Genomic DNA, 17879 nt, shown 5'->3' on the forward strand with positions numbered 1-17879 from the left:
CCCTACAACTACATCAACGCCTCTATGATGACCATCTGAGGCGACAGACCATGGCAGACATTGCAACCACCAAACATAGAGTCTATGACATAGGGGACAAGGCTCGTAAGCTCCTGGCGTGGCTAGATAGGACGCAGGGGGGCAGCAGGAGTATATTACAAATTAGTAGGGTAGTGTTAATGACGAAAAGAGAAAGAAATATTGTATGTGCTACTGATGAGTCACAATTTGAGTTTTGTTCATAAAAAAAATACAAAAAGCAAGATGTTACTACATCCGTGTAAGGATTGGTTTTAGAGACCCAGCAAGTCGACGGAGCCGTAGACTACAAACAACCGGAGGTGACCCAGACGCCTGCATATGTAACATTTATAAGCAAACCTTTTAAGCCGGCCCCAGGGATGTAGGCGCATACATGTACTGTGCTGGAAATTTTAATAAAGTCTTGCAATAAAAATTTTTTTTAAAAAGTGTAAGAATGTTATATATATATATATATATATATATATATATTTTGTAATTTTTTTTTTTTAATGGACATCTGATGCTGTAAATAAACATCATTAAGCAACAAGCCTTGCCTACGGAGTCTGTTTCCCGGTACTGTGCCACTCCTTTGGAAGGTTGTACCGCTGGGATCCTGGTGTGACATATATATATATATATATATATATATATATATATATATATATATATATATATATATATATATATATATATATATATATATGGCAAAAGCACTAATAAAAATATATATATATGTATCACAGGGTACAATGCCTATCAGAAGCAGCTTAGAAACATCATTTATAGGCACTGGCCCATAGTCAGAAACGACCCAGTGATAGGGAAGAATTGCAACAAAATCCCCCAGTTTACCTTTCTAAAAACTAAAAGTATGAAGGAAGAATTGGTAGCGAATGTCTCAGTCCTAAAGAAAAAAGAATCACCATGGTTGAAAACAAAGAATGGCTTCTATAAGTGCACTAAGTGCAAGGCTTGTCAGTATGGAGTAAATGTTACCAAAGTTGATGTTCCATACAGGAAAAAACAACTGGAAATACGTGCAAACTACACATGCAAGACGGACTTTGCAGTCTATGTCTTGCAATGTAGCTGCAATAAAAGATACGTGGGCAGTACTATTCTTCCTGCCCACGTGAGGGTGTTACAACACTTAAGGGCTATTACAAATAATGACCCCTCATATCCAGTGGCAAGGCACATCAATGCTAAACATGGGGGAAAAGCGGAGAACATTAAGTACTTCGTTATTGACCATGTAAAGAAAAACATCAGAGGGGGGAATAGACAACTAGCCCTCCGGAGACTAGAGTCACGGTACATCATTCTCCTAGATACTAAGGCCCCACAGGGATTGAATGCAGATGAAGCACTGAGTGTGCACTTATAGCAAGTATAACTTAAATAAAGTCAATAGACTTCTGAGCAATTCCAAACCCACTCTTTCGTAAGAGAATAGTAAAACTTAGTATCATTATTACTTTCGGCATAGGCTGCAAGTAACACACTTGAACAAAAACATGATCATAATGATTTTAGTGGTGGCTTCAAAATGGTAAGGCCGGTGTAATCATTGCTTTCATGCAAAGATACCCAGTAGAGTAACTGTACATCAGGGAAACCAATATTATTAGGTCTAATTAGCAAATTGGATAATTACTTATTTGCCCACATGGGCTCTATTAAAGAACAATCCACAATAAGGAGGATCTTTAAATTATTAGAAAAGGTGGTTAAACGGGCACTAGACCCTTAAGCCAGTTCCCAACTCCAGCACAAGACACTGAGAGTATCGCAGTAACAACTGTAAAAACCTAATGTTTTAAGAGGCATCTATGTACAGATCGAAATAAGAGTGTAATGTATATATATGTGAGATACCAGAAATATATATATATGAACATTTTGTTAGCAATGATGATGCACACATCGCGCTGAGCCATCTTGAACTTAAAGGTGGCAGCTACACATGTTCACAAATACTGAATTCGGCAGATTCAATTTAAAACACTGTGACAATGTAATTAACAAGTGTTGTAAATGTGTAGCTTATGTCAACTGTGCTTTGCAATTATTCAGCATGTAAATAATATAATATGTACAACGCATTTAAAAAAAAAAAAAAAAACTAAGATAGTGTTGTAACTTTTCCGTGGCCATGGAGCAATGGTTACTATGACAACCTCGAAGCCGCTTCACAGACCAATGAGCACTTGGTATGTTTAAAATGCACTCACTCACTGAAATTCTCTGTTGTGAGCAAGACGGTTTTATCCGTCGAAACGCGTCAAACCTAACACTTGGTGTAATAAACTTGTTTCTGAAACAAGACCCCACGGAGTCAGCGCCTGTTTACAAAGTGTAGACAACAGGATTGGTGAAAATATATATATATATATATATATATATATATATATATATATATATATATATATATATATATATATATATATATATATATATATATATATATATATAGATATATATATATATATATATATATATATATATATATATATATATATATCTATACCCACAAAAAACTGCTCTCGCAGTAAGGTTTAGTAGTTGATGCTGTACCTCCGATTTTTACCCGATTAGTTCCATATTAACATCCATCGGGTCGCTTGTTCCACGCAGAACCCCCTTGCTGCTAAGCTCTCACAGTAAGGTGCCACACACGAAGTTGATTTCACCGTCTTTATACAGGATGGCAGCAGCAAAACAGGTAATGCTTTCCCAAGCGCAAATTTCTTTCAAAAGTTTCTTTAGAGCCGTCTTTGCGATACGCGTTTCAGGAAGTCTTTTCCCTTGATCACTGGCTGGCTTTTGGGGAAGGAACAGCTGCTCATGTTTGCATCGTTGTTTTATAGTCCCGCCTCCACAAGGCGGATCGCCATCAATTGCACGCTGGTAAATGTAGTTTTCTTCAGTAGAATCACTTTAGTAGTTGATGCTGTACCTCCGATTTTTACCCCATTGGTTGCATATTAAAATCCATCGGGTCGCTTGTTCCACGCAGAACCCCCTTGCTGCTAAACTTGTGCTGTCCTGAACCGGTAACTTCGTTCCTAACGGTGCTCACATAGTAAAGTAACGGACCTGCATGCGCAGTGGGGCATCCTCGTGGCTGGAGTGGGCGACATAACATCCACAAAAAAACTGCTCTCACAGTAAGGTGCCACACACAAAGTTGATTTCACCGTCTTCATTCAGGATGGCAGCAGCAAAACAGGTAATGCTTTCCCAAGTGAAAATTTCTTTGAAAAGTTTCTTTAGAGCCGTCTTTGCAATACGCGTTTCAGGAAGTCTTTTCTCTTGATCACTGTCTGGCTTTCGGGGAAGGAACAGCTGCTCATGTTTGCATCGTTGTTTTATAGTCCCTTCTCCACAAGGCGGATCGGCATCAATTGCATGCTGGTAAATGTAGTTTTCTTCAGTATAATCACTTTAGTAGTTGATGCTGTAGCTCCGATTTTTACCCCATTGTTGCATATTAAAATCCATTGGGTCGCTCGTTCCACGCAGAACCAACTTGCTGCTAAACTTGTGCTGTCCTGAACCGGTAACTTCGTTCCTAGCGTTGCTCACATAGTAAAGTACCGGACCTGCATGCGCAGTGGGGCATCCTCGTGGCCGGAGCGGGCGACATAACATCCACAAAAAAACTGCTCTCACAGTAAGGTGCCACACACGAAGTTGATTTCACCGTCTTCATTAAGGATGGCAGCAGCAAAACAGATAATGCTTTCCCAAGTGCAAATTTCTTTCAAAAGTTTCTTTAGAGCCGTCTTTGCAATACGCGTTTCAGGAAGTCTTTTCCCTTGATCACTGTCTGGCTTTCGGGGAAGGAACAGCTGCTCATGTTTGCATCGTTGTTTTATAGTCTTGCCTCCACAAGGCGGATCGGCATCAATTGCACGCTGGTAAATGTAGTTTTCTTCAGTATAATCACTTTAGTAGTTGATGCTGTACCTCCGATTTCTACCCCATTGGTTGCATATTAAAATCCATCGGGTCGCTTGTTCCACGAGAACCCCCTTCCTGCTAAACTTGTGCTGTCCTGAACCGGTAACTTCGTTCCTAACGGTGTTCACATAGTAAAGTACCGGACCTGCATGCGCAGTGGGGCATCCTCGTGGCCGGAGCAGGACACATAACATCCACAAAAAACTGCTCTCACAGTAAGGTGCCACACACGAAGTTGATTTCACCGTCTTCATTAAGGATGGCAGCAGCAAAACAGATAATGCTTTCCCAAGTGCAAATTTCTTTCAAAAGTTTCTTTAGAGCCGTCTTTGCCATACGCGTTTCAGGAAGTCTTTTCCCTTGATCACTGGCTGGCTTTCGGGGAAGGAACAGCTGCTCATGTTTGCATTGTTTTTTTATAGTCCCGCCTCCACAAGGCGGATCAGCATCAATTGCACACTGGTAAATGTAGTTTTCTTCAGTATAATCACTTTAGTAGTTGATGCTGTAGCTCCGATTTTTACCCCATTGGTTGCATATTAAAATCCATTGGGTCGCTCGTTCCACGCAGAACCAACTTGCTGCTAAACTTGTGCTGTCCTGAACCGGTAACTTCGTTCCTAGCGTTGCTCACGTAGTAAAGTACCGGACCTGCATGCGCAGTGGGGCATCCTCGTGGCCGGAGCGGGCGACATAACATCCACAAAAAAACTGCTCTCACAGTAAGGTGCCAGACACGAAGTTGATTTCACCGTCTTCATTAAGGATGGCAGCAGCAAAACAGATAATGCTTTCCCAAGTGCAAATTTCTTTCAAAAGTTTCTTTAGAGCCGTCTTTGCAATACGCGTTTCAGGAAGTCTTTTCCCTTGATCACTGTCTGGCTTTCGGGGAAGGAACAGCTGCTCATGTTTGCATCGTTGTTTTATAGTCTTGCCTCCACAAGGCGGATCGCCATCAATTGCACGCTGGTAAATGTAGTTTTCTTCAGTATAATCACTTTAGTAGTTGATGCTGTGTGCAGCGTTACTTCTCGCTTTCCTGTTCCCATGACTGCCTAATCAGTGTTCAAGGGATTGTATTCCAGAAACGCGTATGGTTATTATGGCACAGAGACGCTGGAACTGCTGAGTCTGTATTCTGCAATCTGCCAATAAAGAAGCGGAATCACGCTGTGTGTGGCTTTCCAATTTGGAGCGTGTGTATTTGGATTATGTTGCGGCCGGCTCTGGTTGTGGAAAGCCCCTCGCTGACAATGCGAGTCTAAAGCACCGACGAGGGAAGAGGTGCCAGCAGAGCAACGTGATGCGAATTGACGGATGTACAAAAGGCAGTCTACTCACCTGGCAGGCTTCTGTCGAACCCACTGTGGTAATACTAGTATCGAGGAACGTGGGGAGGTTTCCACTATGGATAAATCGAACTACCAAGACCAGAATGCTTTACGAGACCACGCCCACTTCGGCTAGATTTAAAATCACGCTGCGAGTGCAGCATTACTTCTCGCCTTCCTGTTCTCGTGACTGCCTAACCAGTGATCAAGGGATTGTATTCCAGAAACGCATATGGTTTATTATGGCACAGAGATGCTGGAACTGCTGAGTCTGTATTCTGCGATTTGCCAATAAAGAAGCTGAATCACGCTGTGTGTGGCTTTCCAATTTGGAGCGTGTGAATTTGGATTATGTTGTGGCCGGCTCTGGTCGCGGAAAACCCCCCGCTGACAATGCGAGTCTAAAGCACCGACGAGGGAAGAGGTGCCAGCAGAGCAACGTGATGCGAATTGACGGATGTACAAAAGGCAGTCTACTCACCTGGCAGGCATCTAGCGAACCCACTGTGGTAATACTAGTATCAAATAACATGGGGAGGCTTCCACTATGGATAAATCGAACTACAAAGACCAGAATGCTTTAAGAGACCACGCCCACTTCGGCTAGATTTAAAATCACGCTGCGTTACTTCTCGCCTTCCTGTTTCCGTGACTGCCTAACCAGTGATCAAGGGATTGTATTCCAGAAACGCGTATGGTTGTTATGGCACAGAGACGCTGGAACTGCTGAGTCTGTATTCTGCAATCTGCCAATAAAGAAGCTGAATCACGCTGTGTGTGGCTTTCCAATTTGGAGCGTGTATATTTGGAATAGATATATATATTTTCAAACAATGGCGGTTGAAGCTAGAGCGCTCTTCAGCGGGTGCGTGCGTGGGACCAACCACAAGTCCAGTAAATCTTTTAAAGCAAAAAACTGTACGCCGCACTCAGGAACTGTAATAACTCCATTTATTTAGCAAACTCCACAGCAAATTTAGTCAGACTAAATTTGCTGTGGAGTTTGCTAAATAAACTGAGTTATTACAGTTCCTGAGTGCGGCGTACAGTTTTTTGCTTTAAAAAAAAAAAAGAAAAAAAAAAAAATATATATATATATATATATATATATATATATATATATATATATTACCTACTGGCTATCGCCAGTAGGTATATATAGTTAGGATTTTTTCCCTATGGGACTTTTGAAAATTCTATGTCTAATAACTTTGGCGTTTGTGGACGGAATCGGCTGAAATTTTCAGGAAAATGGCACATTTTGTTTCTGAGCAGCCCCTGAAAATTTGGTGGGGTTTCGTCAAGGGGGGGCTGAGAAAAAAGGGGGGTCCCAAAACGCGTTTTTTGCATTGAGTTTTCCATAGGGCGGTTGGACTCACTTTTAGCTCGAACGGCTGAATGGATTTGCACGAAACTTGGCAAAATTGTAGGGACTGTTAGCCCGATGTGCCTTTGCTAGGTCTCAATATATGTGCTCCAGTAGTTTTTGAGAAATTAACGTTCAAACCAAGATATATATCTGTAACAGCGCTCTGGGCAGCGATCCGGTCCGCTTACTTTTCGCTTATCGGAACTTTGCGCGCAGAAAGCTGATTGGCTCTCCGGTGTCTGTCAACATTCTAAACAGTCCGGAGCGGACGCCATCTTGTCTCTCGGTAGGATCGAGAGAGAAGAAGAGGTGGAAAACGAAGGGGGAATTTAATGAAAGGGGGCAAGGTATCCCCCTCTTGACCCCCTAGGAATGTTGTTGGGGTTATTAAAGGGTCCCGTGGGGAAAATAAAAAAAAAATGATTTTTCACGGTAGAAGCGCGGCCGCGAACTGGTAGCGAAACGGGAATTCGCCATTTTGTGCTTCGTAAATTAAATTACTAGTTATAAGTGGGTGCGGGAGACGTATCCTAATCCCCTATGTTTCCTGAGGGTGGGTGAGGAGGCTGATATATGTTGATACATCTCTTCCAGCGGCTGTGCGTGAGCTTTTTTTTTTTTTTTGCTGCGTGACAGTCCGGAGCGGCCGCCATCTTGTCTCTCGGTAGGATCGAGAGAGAAGAAAAGGTGAAAAACTAAGGGGGAATTTAATGAAAGGGGGCAAGGTATCCCCCTCTTGACCCCCTAGGAATGTTGTTGGGGTTATTAAAGGGTCCCATGGGGAAAATAAAAAAAAAATGATTTTTCACGGTAGAAGCGCTTCACGGGCCGCGAACTGGGCCGCAAACTGGTAGCGAAACGGGAATTCGCCATTTTGTGCTTCGTTAATTAAAGTAGTAGGTATAAGGGGGTGCGGGAGACATATCCTAATCCCCTATGTTTCCTGAGGGTGGCTGAGGAGGCTGATATATGTTGATATATCTCTTCCAGCGGCTGCGCCATCTTGCCTTTTTTCGAATGCCACAATTTTGTCGTGCACGGCAGCCATTTTAGATGCCAGGCTGGTCCCAGGCTATCACCTACCCCTGCGGATGTAGTTTATGGCCCCAGCTGTAGAGAATTCAGACATGCCAATCCTCCTGATTCAGGCGTGTGAGTACTGATTTCAGTGCTAGTCTCCCGCCTCCCGATTTCTGCAAGCAAAAACCCGGGGGCATATTACGAACAACTAGCGATAATTTTTGTCTCTAACTTGTTTAGAGACAAAAATTATCGCCGCACATCGGCGATTTTTATCGCAGATAAACCTTGCTATTATCGCAGAAAAGTCAGCGATATTCATGTATTATCGAGCAAATGCTCTTAGCCATGTTATCCACCTCCCATTGGATAACATGGCTAAGAACTGCTCAGGGCAGGTGTTAGATTTTGGAGATATTCGCGCTTAGCGCGAATATCTCCAAAAGTTGGTAATAGAAGGTAGCGATGTTAGGGACTGTTTCTAGTCGCTAACATCTTGGCACGCCACTTTGCATGTCATTAGTGATAAGTATCACTGACATGCAAAGCGGGGCCCAAGATGGTCGCTATCTCCTTTTAGCTGTCACTAACTGGTGTTAGCGACAGCTTGATAATAGGGAAATAATTTTATCTCCGCTTTCATGGTTTTTAAAGCCAAAAAAGTGGAGATAAACCCCCTTGATAATATGCCCCACGATTCCTTGGGGGTTTCAGCTGACAGGGCTTGGTATTGTGTTACATGGTAATTTTTCCAGGAAACGTCAGAGGGTCGATGCAGGGGTTCTAGAAGAGGTGATAAACCATTTAAGCCTCATGAACAAGCGCATGGTCTTTTAAAGATTTGTGAAGTACTCGGGGCGGCGGTGTGTGTGTGCCCTCTTTCAGGAGCGGGCGGGGGGGCACTGCCAGCAACTTGCCAGGTCAGGTAGTGTTCAACACGTGCATCACCCTTTCTCTGTCTGCTATTGCGCTCCATGCTTCGGAAAGGTAAGAAAAAGAATGTGCATTTGAGTTTGAAATGTCCGATCCTGCAGCAGCACACTTCCAAAGCCCACACATGACAATAACCCGATTCAAAGCCCCATTCACCCGTTTTTAAAAAAATAGATAACACTCCAACAAAGTAAGGTTATAAAACTTTATTAACTTTTAACGATAATGAACAGAACAAAAACTAAAAACATTTAAACATTTATTAACACAAAAAGCAACAATGGTTAGAAGCTGTCTTTTGTGCGAATAGTCCCAAGGCAGCACAACGTGCAGAGTTCTGGACGGCACCCAGGTGATGTCGCCTGGGTGCCGCACTGGTTTAGGGATCCTACAATGCTGCTCCGAAAATTGGCGTGGGGCGTCCCGGGTGGGGCGGGGGGAGGCCTCGTCAGTAGCGGTCTGTTGTGCGAATAGTCCCAAGGCAGCACAACGTGCAGAGTTCTGGACGGCACCCAGGTGATGTCGCCTGGGTGCCGCACTGGTTTAGGGATCCTACAATGCAGCACAGAAAAACAGCGTGGGGCGTCCCGGGTGGTGCGGGGGGAGGCCTCGTCAGTAGCGGTCTGTGTCCAGTGTCACATGGCTGACACAACATGTACGACAGGCACCCAGGTGATGTCCAGCAAACTGCCGCACTGGTTTTGGTATCCTACAATGCTGCTCCGAAAATTGGCGTGCGGCGGCCCGGGGAGGGGGGGGGGGGGGGGGGGAGGCGGCGTGAACAGGCCTCCCCAGGTGGCGGCCATCTAGCTGAGTTGCGCTCGCTCTTGCGGCCACAGCGTCTCGCTCACCATGTTGTGGAGTTGCTCCCACTCTTGCAGTGCAGCGATAGGCGGCTGCCACATGGCTGTCAAAATGGCGGACGGCTCTTCGGTTTTGGGCCTGGTCCACTGAAATGGCCCTGGGACACCTTGGAAGTCGGACGCTTGCCTGCTAGGGCTTGGGCTCCATTCTCGAAAAGCGTCCCCTCAGCCGTGAAGATTGTATAAAAGTCTTGGGGGCCCCCGACTCCCGCAGGCTTCCGGTGGGGAGCGGCTGCCATGATTGCTCGCGGAATGACCACGACGGAGCCACGAGATGGTGGTGCTCTCATGCTGACGCCAGCTTCAGTCTGAATGATCCAGAAACAAGGTGGGGCTTTCATCGTTTGGGAAAAAAAAATGTTCTAAACCAATGAAAAGTGTTATTTTTAGGTCATATGACCAAGCCTTCCATCTTTAGGAAACCAAAAGTAAAATGAACCAATGAAAAGTTTTATAAACAAGTCACATGACCTGTTATGCGACATAGGGCTACAAAAAGCGTAGAAAATCCGTTGGCACGTGAGGCGGCGTCAGTAGCGGACCGATGTGCGAATAGGCCGAAGGCAGCACAACGCGCCGAGATCCGGATGGCACCGAGGTGGTGTCCAGCAAATTGCCGCACTGGTGTGGCCATCCTACAATGCTGCGCCGAAAGACGGCGTGTCCAGCTGAGTTGCGGTCACTGTTGCGGTACAGTGACTCGAACGCGCCGAGATCCGGATGGCACCGAGGTGGTGTCCAGCAAATTGCCGCACTGGTGTGGCCATCCTACAATGCTGCGCCGAAAGACGGCGTGTCCAGCTGAATTGCGGTCACTGTTGCGGTACAGTGACTCGAACGCGCCGAGATCCGGATGGCGCCGAGGTCGTGTCCAGCAAGTTGCCGCACTGGTGTGGCCATCCTACAATGCTGCGCCGGAAGTCGGCGTGGGGTGCCCCGTTGGCTTATGAGGTGATGTCAGTAGTGGACTGATGTGTGAATAGGTCGGAACCAGCACAAGGCGCCAAGATCCGAATGGCAAGTCCTGGATGTTGAGTGCCTCAGTTGAGATTTCTGAGCAGTGCTTGTAGAACTGTCTGAAGCTTATTTGCACCTGCTGCAGCTTCACTAGGTCCGGCGGAACTTGTTGCCTTTTCCTTTCTGCTTCTTTTCCTACAATGCGTTTCTTCTGAAGACACGACCAGGTCCCTGAATGTGTGCAGGGGGACGCTATTGAATGAATGAACGCGCCGAGATCTGGATGGCACCGAGGTGGTGTCCAGCAAATTGCCGCACTGGTGTGGCCATCCTACAATGCTGCGCCGAAAGTCGGCGTGGGGTGCCCCGTTGGTTTATGAGGTGATGTCAGTAGCGGACCGATGTGTGAATAGGTCGGAACCAGCACAAGGCGCCCTGCACTGTTGAGCCTTTTTCAATGTCTGTTTTTTGTTCTTTCCCCTCCATCAAAAACAAAACAAAAATACAAGGCGCCAAGATCCGAATGGCAAGTCCTGGATGTTGAGTGCCTCAGTTGAGAGTTCTGAGCAGTGCTTGTAAGACTGTCTGAAGCTTATTTGCACCTGCTGCAGCTTCACTAGGTCCGGCGGAACTTTTTTCCTTTTCCTTTCTGCTTCTTTTCCTACAATGCGTTTCATCTGAAGACACGACCAGGTCCCTGAATGTGTGCAGGGGGACGCTATTGATTGAATGAAAATGGCGGCTTGACACAAAGCTGACTCAAGCGTTACTGTTGGTGCTATACAGACAAAAATTGGTTTTCAGTTTGTACATTCTTCAGGTTTTTTTTTCCATCCAAGTCTGATTGAGAGTTTGTAGAAAAATGGCTTCAGATTTTCCACATACTACTCTTCAACATTCTTCCTAAATGTAACAATGTGAAACTCACTAGGAGAACGGCTGTTTCTGTTTCCTTTCAAAATGCTGCCACCAATATTTTCTGAATGGAAGACACCATCTTGTAACATAAAGGGCCGAAAGGGGTTCTGGTCTGGCCGATGGTTGGTGGAGACATTTTGACTATATCTTGGACCTGCCCGGCCTCGCCCAAAATGGCGCCGGTATAAATGGGACTCGTAACTCTTTGCCCGCAAATGTATATCTAGAAAATGTTATTGTAAGTGGCCCTGCCGTATTTTAATTACAAAATGTACGTCCACCGATTCCGCAACTGTTAGACACCTTTGTTCTTGTCACCTAATGGCCCGCTCGTTACGTTCTTCTACAGTGTAAATGTCTCCTCATCATATACGATTTGAGTTTGCTCCGTGGCCGGCCCACGTGGTTATAGGCCCGTATTTGTATACTGACATTTTCACAATAAAGGTTTTTAAAACAAAACACGGTAGTAGTATTTTCATTTGTAAAGTTTTTACTTTTAGTGACTGTTTTCGAATCAGTAAAAGGCAAGTGAAATAAAGCAGTCCAATTACATGACGGATAAAAGGTATAATATGTAGGAACGCAGTAAAGATAAATGGTCAAGGGCAGTTGTGTTTTTCATGTCTGCAACATAAAGTGATCGATAAGAATCTGATAATCAGGCGTATCGGCGACTAAGACAGCAGGCCGAATCTCTTTTACTCAACGGCTCCGTCATGGAAGGAAGAAACGCCCTTTTTCTCGAAAAAGGAATATATTTTACTTGCAAGACAGTTGTAAATTTTCCGGGAAAGTACATTAGCCTGGAATATTATAACATATGTTTGAAAAAAATATATTGTTCGAAAATAATAAAAAGCGTAATTTTTAGGTCATATGACCAAGCTTTTCATCATTAAATTAACAAAAGTAAAATGAACCAATGAAAAGTTTTATTAACAAGTCACATGACCTGTTATGCTTACGTTACGCGCTGCGCGCCGCGCCTCGGATCACTTCCGGGTGCGCTAACGCGGCGTGTCATAAAACGCATTACGCGACAACGTAGGTCAAGAATATAGTCTAAATGTCTCCACCAACCAGCGTTCAGAACACAACCCCTTTCAGCAGTCCAAAAAGTTCTGTTAAATGACAACAGAGGGGACAGGCAACAAGAACCATCAGTCAAAGAGGGGAGGGCAAGTTCTTCTCTTCCGGGTCATGTTGGGGCGCTACCGGAACTGATCGAATTGGTAGTCTACAGTGTTTCTGGATGTTTCAGACTAAAGCTGGCGTCAGCATGAGACCACTACCATCTCGTAGCTCCGTCGTGGCCATTCCACGAGCAATCATGGCAGCCGCTCCCCACCAGAAGCCTGCGGGAGTCGGAGGCCCCCAAGACTTTTGTAGAATCTTCACGGCTGAGGGGACGCTTTTCGAGAATGGGACCCAAGCCCTAGCAGACAAGCGTCCGAGTTCCAAGGTGTCCCAGGGCCATTTTAGTGGACCAGGCCCAAAACCGAAGAGCCGGCCGCCATTTTGAGAGTCCTGTGGCAGCCGCCTATCGCTGCACCGCAAGAGCGGGCGCATCTCAACTACATGGTGAGCGAGACGCTGTAGTCGCAAGAGCGGGCGGAAAACAGCTGAATGGCGGAAGAGGCACAGTGTAGCAAAAGCGGGCGGAATGGCAACTAAAACGATAAAGGGGCGCCTCACTACAGCTTGTCTTCAGGTCAAACGGATTGTGGGACAAGGTCCAGAATTGAAGAGTCATCAAAAGGCAAAAAGTACCGCCGGACCCCGGGAGCCGGCCGCCTATGTCGGGGGCGATCTCAGGCTACACCAGTGCTATAAGACTTGGGGAGGGTGTCGGAGCCAAGCGTCTTCTCCGAGTCCATGGCCATCACAGCGCCCCTCAGGGGCCTCCGTCAAGCTGTTTAGGAAGGTAACATATCACATTGTTTTCTAATGCAGTCAGGTCCACAAACGACACTCACTTACTTTGAGAATAGTGAAGCTGCAGTAGGTGGAAATAAGCTTCAGACAGTGTTACAAGCGCTGCTCAGAACTCTTAACTATGGCACCCAACATCCAGAACTTATGCTATTTGAGAATGGTAGTGACATCGAAGCATCTCAGGGACCAAAACCATTAACGTACTTTCACGTATGAAAATCTTACTTGGGGAGGGGGCAGGAGCGAAGCGCCCCCTCCCAGTCAGCGCCACCACACCGTATGTTGAAAATCTGAAGCCATCGTTCTACAAAGTCAACCAAACTTGGATTGAAAAATCTAGAAAAATGTACAAACTGAAAACCAGTTTTTGTCTGCATAGCATCAGTAACAACGCTTGAGTCAGCTTTGTGTCAAGCCGCCATTTTGATTCAACAAAGCACAGGCATTGAAAAAGGCTGAAATTTAGAACTCTAAACTATGGCACCCAACATCCAGGAGCTTGCTATCCGGATCTTGGAGCCTTGTGCTGTTTTCGATCTATTCACACATCGGTCCACTACTGACATCATCTTATAAACCAACGTTATGTAAATAGTTTTTTAATAAAATGTTTTACCCTGTTTCTTTGCTGGTGTGTTGTCTATATTTTTAATATTTGCATAGGGTTTGTCATTATTTTGTGCGGGATGGGTGATGGAGCCGAGCTGTCTTGCAGCCCTCATGGTGTGGAGCTCAGTTCATCTCACTATTTTCGTATTTCTCAAGAAGGGTTGTTCCTAATATTTCTATTTTAGCGAGGTCAAAAAGAGATCCAATTAGTGGCCTACTGATTTTGCTCGATTACTTTTATTTTTTTACACGATTTTTCACTATCTGCAAAGACTAAACAGAGTATTGCGACTTTGTGCTTGTTTGTAAATAGAGAATGATCCAAAGAGAACCAATTCTAAAACAGTAAATGCTTGGACAACAATTAATCAAATGGAGAGACAAGGAGGTACGACGGATTACAACGGGGGTAAAGGCCTGCGTTAACTACCCTTCTGTATCTGCAAAGAGAGAGTACTACTAAGGCAAAAGAGGGGAGGGGGGGGGGGCAGCGTTCAAAGCACATCAGCGTGCATAAATACGAAAATGTTTTTATCTATCACGTACTTGACATTTTAAAGCTTTTCATATTTGCTATTAAAAAACCAATGAAATTCACAGAAAAAACCATAGGTTATAGTGGATATATAGTTAGGAATTTGCATTTACAAAACCTTGAAAATTCAATGAAAAAACCATAGGTTATAGGCCATATATAGTTAGGAATTAGCATTTACAAAACCTTATTTTACTCGCATAAAACCATTGAAATTCCATATATAGTTAGCTAACTATAAGCGCTAACTATATATCGCGCACCCGCAATCCACTGCTGATGATGTCACATATTACATCATTCATGACATGGTCAGTGACATCACTGATGACATCACTGATGACATCTCAAATGACATCACTGATGACAACTCAAATGATATCAATGATGACATCTCAAATGACATCACTGATGACATCACTGATGACAACTCAAATGACATCACCGATGACATCTCATTTGTCATCACTGATCACATCACTCATGTGATAATACAATGAACCTCTTCAGACTCTAATATAACCTTACATACACTCAGTATAAACAGACACTCACAGACTGTCACTCATCCATGGAGTTACTCACACACCTAGTCAGTCATGCAAAGAATCAATCACACCTCCATTTCCTCAACTATACAGTTATACACATCTTACTTATTCAAACATATAATAACACATATTTACTCTCTTATATAATCCCTGATACAAGCTCACAGTGATCGATACAGCCACTCACACATTCACTGGCTCTTATGTTCAGTTAATTATATATCTCAACTCTCACATGTATTGTGTTTTACATACGTACTTACTTGCACATGTAGCAATGAGAAATCCATTCACTCACCAACACACCCATGCACAGTCAACCGCCCATATAGCTGTTTCCACATGCACTCTTGAACTCATACTCCTAGTGAATCAACTGCTTACACATCTATGCACAGAGTCACGCACCTCCCAGCCACCCACACACACACTCAGCCTCCCATTCAAATACTTGGGCAACCAATCAATAACCCATATGGCCACTCTTATAGCTACTGATCAACACATGCAGCAGCTTACACAACAACAAACATACTGATGCACGAATTAAGACAGTTTAGTCACTAACCCATGTACTCAGTGAGACACATTTAATCACTCACTCATACAGTCTGTCATGCACCTACTAAATTCTTCATCCAGGCACTTATACATCCACTCATTCTTCAATATGTGAAACATATTTAAACTTTACAGACACATACAATCACTGGATGTTGTGATCAGTGATGTCATCAGTGATGTCATTTGAGATGTCATCAGTGATGTCATCAGTGATGTCACTGACCATGTCATGAATGATGTAATATGTGACATCATCAGCAGTGGATTGCGGGTGCGCGATATATAGTTAGCGCTTATAGTTAGCTAACTATATATGGAATTTCAATGGTTTTATGCGAGTAAAATAAGGTTTTGTAAATGCTAATTCCTAACTATATATGGCCTATAACCTATGGTTTTTTCATTGAATATATATATATATATATATATATATATATATATATATATATTACCTACTGGCGGTCGCCAGTAGGTAGTTATAGTTAGGATCTACTTTACATAGGAAATCCGCAACATTCTATTGGGAATAACTTTGGCGCCGGTGGACGAATCTTCGCGAATTTCTCAAATTTCGTGGCCCGCTCCGCTCCTTCCCTGAAAATGTGGGGGGGATTCATCAAGCGGGGGCCGAGATAAAAGGGGGGTCCCAAAACGTGTTTTCCCCATGTTAATTTCCATGGGCGGTCAAACTCACTTTTAGCCCGAACGACTGAATGGATTTCCACCAAACTTGGCAAAATTGTAGGGACTGGTACCCCGATGTGCCTTTACTATGTCTCAAGATATATGCTCCAGTGGTTTTTATGAAAATTAACTTTGAAAAAATATATATTGGGCTACATTGGGCTAAATATATGTTAGAGCCCAAATGTGGCCCAATGTAGCCCAAAGATGGCCACCAGAGACAAAAAAAACAAATGTAGCCCAAATATCAGCCAGATGTAGCCCAAAAATTTGCTATTAAAAAACCTATGAAATTCACTGAAAAAACCATAGGTTTCACACACGTTATAGTTAGGAATTAGCATTTAAAAAACCTTTGAAATTCACTGAAAAAACCATAGGTTTCACACTAGTTATAGTTAGGAATTAGCATTTAAAAAACCTATTAAATTCACTGAAAAAAACATAGGTTTCACACCAGTTATAGTTAGCTGGAAATTTTACTGACATAAAACCATTGAAATTCCCACGTTATAGTTAGTTGGACTCACTATAACTTGCGCGCCTGCAATGCACTGCTGATGACGTCACATAGTACATCACTCATGACATGGTCAGTGACATCACTCATGACATCACTGATGACACCATCCAGGGAATGTGTGTCTTTCTGAAAAATCAATATGTTTTATATTTTAGTTTCTATTTTTGAATATGTGTTTTAAGGGTTACATTACACTGAAAGGAGGTCTGTCACTCGGTCACAAGGATGGTCTCACTGTTTTTTTTATTCTTTTTTGTTGTTTTATATTTTTTAGTATCAGTATGAGTGTCTGTATGGTTTGGTGGGGGTATTACTTAGCACATAGATGCATCAATGACTGACTCACTGTTTGTATGTGTTTTGAAGACAGCATATGTGCAGGCACAAGAGGCAAGCCAAAGGGCCTACCGAGAGGCAGGTGGAACCGATACCAGAACCGGAATGCAGCCCAAACGTCAGCCCCAACTCAGTGATTAATCTTACCAGTGCAGTACTAACCCAACAGGAAGAAGCAGTGCTAGCGTTGGGTTTATCTTTCTGCCCACCATGCGATTTTAATTATGCGGATGCACGCATGGACACATATAGATTTGTATGTAAGCTTAACCTCAGTAAATTTTACAGTCTTCAATCCAAAAGAAAAAAACCAGCCGAGATAAGGAGCCCCTCTCTATTGGTGGTAGGAGATCAGGGGGCTTTAGATGAAATCTGGTCCCTCCAAAAAGAAACAGATGGCAGTCAAACACAAGATGCGAGTATGATCTGGGGAGGCTCAAGAGCTTGTCAATCTCCATTTAAACCGAAGTCCACTTTTCAGCCCATAATGCCTCATGACAACATTGATGTCTACCATGACTTGGTGGTGAAAGACTTGAAAAAGCTTTATGCTGTCACCAATGGCAAACGTCAGAAAATGACTAAACAAAATTGGAGCTACGCACAATTAATTAAAAAGTTGGACGCAGATAATAACATTCTGATACGACAAGCTGACAAGGGCGGCAATGTGGTGCTCTGGCCACGTGAATTATATCTGGCCGAAGCAGAAAAGCAACTTGGCGAACCTCTATGTTACAAAAAAAGTAACTTGC

The 17879-nt window shown here is 43.8% G+C and overlaps 1 protein-coding gene across 1 annotated transcript in view; it reads left to right on the forward strand.

Moving 5' to 3' along the window:
• The window catches only part of F13A1 (coagulation factor XIII A chain), a 518463-nt gene that overhangs the window by 302988 nt on the left and 197596 nt on the right, over positions 1 to 17879 (forward strand). The window lies entirely within an intron of this gene.

The sequence above is a fragment of the Lissotriton vulgaris genome, chromosome 4_1 (genome assembly GCF_964263255.1).
Source record: "Lissotriton vulgaris chromosome 4_1, aLisVul1.2, whole genome shotgun sequence".
In the NCBI taxonomy this organism is placed as follows: Eukaryota; Metazoa; Chordata; class Amphibia; order Caudata; family Salamandridae; genus Lissotriton; species Lissotriton vulgaris.